At 46.3% G+C, this 3,229-nt stretch overlaps 1 non-coding gene across 1 annotated transcript; it reads right to left on the bottom strand.

Annotated features, from left to right (window-relative positions):
* Nucleotides 1-2,869: 2,869 nt before the first annotated feature.
* On the bottom strand, nucleotides 2,870-3,008 carry LOC136396073 (small nucleolar RNA SNORA8). Its single transcript, XR_010749497.1, has one exon. It is a non-coding gene; the product is annotated as a small nucleolar RNA SNORA8 (small nucleolar RNA).
* Nucleotides 3,009-3,229: the final 221 nt, after the last annotated feature.

Below are 3,229 nucleotides of genomic sequence, written 5' to 3'. Positions count from 1 at the left end.
AATCTCAGTATTGGTAAAATCCCTTCTTACATCAGTATTGATATCAGTTATCAAGAGGTTTCTGTATTATTTGTGTTTCTTCTTTTCTCATTATAATTATTTTAGCATATTGTGTATAATTCCTCTGGATTAGAAGCCATTGCAAATTGTGAAACACTTTAACCTTAATTTCAAACACACCAGAAATACATTATAAATAAAAACAGAGAGGGTAGGATTGTAAGGTCGGTGGATAATGGGAGATGGTCACGTGGGGAACTCAGACCCGCAAACTTTGGCTAGAACTGCCCACAACCAAGCGTGCAAAAGGAAGTTTCCCAGGAACCATTTGGAAAGAAGTGATCATCTGCCAGCCAGTGAAATTTCACCACGTCATAGTAGCTCCACTTCCCTAGAGGGACCCTTTAAATATTTCCCACGTGGTTTAATCTGTGCAACTTCCCTGGCCTCCATCTTACCTCGGGGCCAGGGAACCTTGTCGGGCAGGATGCCTTTTTGTTATTCCACACTTGGTGGCTCCAGCTGTTCCTTCCTTTTCGGTGGGGAAAAATACCTTACATTTTGGTGCCGAAAACCTGGAAGGAGTTAGAAGTCCACAAGGACCGCTCCTTTCCCCTCCTCTCTGAGAAAGAACCAGGAGAAAGAACCAGGATCTCCAACCTTCCACCTACTTCGGCGCATGGTGCGGTAAGTCCCCTGCCTCCAGCCACCCTTGAGTTCTTTCTTCCGAGACTCCCTGTCCAAAACCGTAGCTACGTCAGGGAACTCTTTTCCGTTTGAGTGAGCATGTGCTTCGGAGACCTCCACTTTACCTTTTCTGTCTGTGGCCAGACCTTTGAGTTTTTAGGACGCTAATACTCAATACTGACCACTCCAAGGGCTGAGGGCAGCTGTTGGGGCACAGGAATCTCCCTCCCTAAAGAAGAAGAAACTGTTCTTCTTCTCCACTGTGGCCAGGCCACAGAACCCACTGAATTAGCCTCCTGAAGGGACTTTCGGTGTTAACACCCTCACCAATTTAACTATCACCAAAAAGCTGGGAACTGATTGGAGATCTCTTACATACACAGCTTCTAATTATTTGCGCACCCATCCTTAATATCTGTGCTGCCTGTTCCACTCTGCGCAGGCCTTTTTCTGGCCAGAGAAACCTCCCCTAAAAACCTCCACTCCTGATCTTTCCTTCTCTGTGGACTCCCAACTCTTTCTTCCCTCTGAAAGCCCCCTCCCCTCCCTTCTCAAAAACCTGTTTCTTATTCACCACTACCATCTCTCTTTCTCCTCCCCTGCTGGCCAGGGGCCCCTCCCTTCACTGTTTTCTTAGGTCCTTCCTCCATCAGGCCATTCTCAGCCTGGCATTGGCTCTTACACCGGTTTTCAGGACGTCCAACCACAATTTTCTTGCAGGAAGTTCCTGCCCTGTCCAGCATTTCCTGCAGGATCTGGGTGCCGGGCTCCGCATGAGCCCTCCTCCTCTTATTCCCATACCCCAAACCCCTATCCAGAACCTGTGAACATGGCATTTAAAGTTTTTAACAGTCCCAACTAGTAAAAACAGGCCAAGGCTGTTCCACCAGGCCCTGCATGCAGCAGAAGGTAACGCCCCAAACCCCCAACTCTTGTGGCAACCCTGAGACCAACAGAGCCACCAGCAGCTTGCTTTAAGTGTGGCAAACAGGACCACTGGTCCTGGCAGGGCCCCTGCTAGCAGCTGCCCACTGAGCCCTGCCCTGACTGCAAGCAGCCCGGTCACTGGTGCAGTGATTGTCCCTTTGGGCAACAGGATTTTCCTCAGCACCTCTACATGGAGGACAAGCCACCCAAATGGGAAGGCCAATCCAGCCAGGTGGGTGCATCACTCACATTTCTAGGACACAGCCTGGACTCGGAGAACCCAGGGTTCTGCAACAAGTAGGTAAGTCCATCTCATTTCTTGTGGACATGGGGGCTGCCTTCTCTGTTTTGCCTTCATACTCTGGACCTCTAGTTCCCTCACAGGTTTCGGTTATGGGAATGGATGGGACCCTCTTCCTTTCCCCTTTTATGCCACTCCTGATATGCAGTTCTGCCTCAAGCTTGCCTCCTTACAGGACCATTGGCAGTTGGAACCACTGGACTCCATCCATCTCCAGCTCACCAAAAGGCTGGACCCTGCAAATTCCCCTATTACTCCTCTTTTTTTTTAAATCCTTACAGGACCACATCACGAAGTTTCTCCAGTCATGACCACATAGATGTTCCTCCTGACACCTCTCCAAGCCACCACTTTCTGATCTCCCCCTCCCCACGACGACCCTATTCAGCAGGAAGTAGCCAGACAAATAAATGGTGCCCCTTTTTCTATTTAACACAAAAGGTCAGAATGTAAGGTCAGTGGATAGTGGGGAATGGTCACGTGGGGAACTCAGACCCGCGAACTTTGGCTAGAACTGCCCACAATCAAGCGCGCAAAAGGAAGCTTTCCAGGAACCATTTGGAAAGAAGCGATCGTCTGCCAGCCAGTGAAATTTCACCACGTCATAGTAGCTCCACTTCCCTAGAGGGACCCTTTAAATATCTCCCACGCGGTTTAATCTGTGCAACTTCCCTGGCCTCCATCTTACCTCGGAGCCAGGGAACCTTGCCGGGCAGGATGCCTTTTTGTTATTCTACACTTGGTGGCTCCGGCTGTTCCTTCCTTCTCAGCGGGGAAAAATACTTTACAAGGATCTTTCAGATTTTTTTAAATGATAAAATCTTATAAGACACTGTGCTTTATTTCTACCTTTGGATTTAGAATAATAGGTACACTCATATATCAGAAGGTTTTGTTAGCAGATAGAGACATTCGTAAATATGTTGGTGCATATACATTTTAACCTATTCTTTATACTGTATTAATAAAAAAAACAGGTTTAATACACAAGAAGACAAGAAAACTAATGATGCCAGATACTAAATTTGTATCTTGCTGTCCTTTGAACACCCAGCAGGAAAAAAACTGCCGAATGCAGATACCACGTAGTGCAATATGTCTGTAATGTATACTGCTGATATTTCTGTTTAAAGTAAGAGAGATGTTTTCTAAACATAATTCTTTGATGTAAATAGAGATATTTAAACAATTTAAATATACTTATATGAACACAAGCACACTCTCGTTTAATAAGGGCTACAGTCAAGGAAGATTTTAAACCAAAAAGCTATAGAATACCATAGAAGAAACAGATGCCATGAGCTTCCTAATTGT

Source organism: Saccopteryx leptura, chromosome 2 (assembly GCF_036850995.1).
Source record: "Saccopteryx leptura isolate mSacLep1 chromosome 2, mSacLep1_pri_phased_curated, whole genome shotgun sequence".
Taxonomy (NCBI): domain Eukaryota; kingdom Metazoa; phylum Chordata; class Mammalia; order Chiroptera; family Emballonuridae; genus Saccopteryx; species Saccopteryx leptura.
Note: the sequence above shows the minus strand (reverse complement) of the source record. Positions and strands in the feature narration are given on the sequence as shown.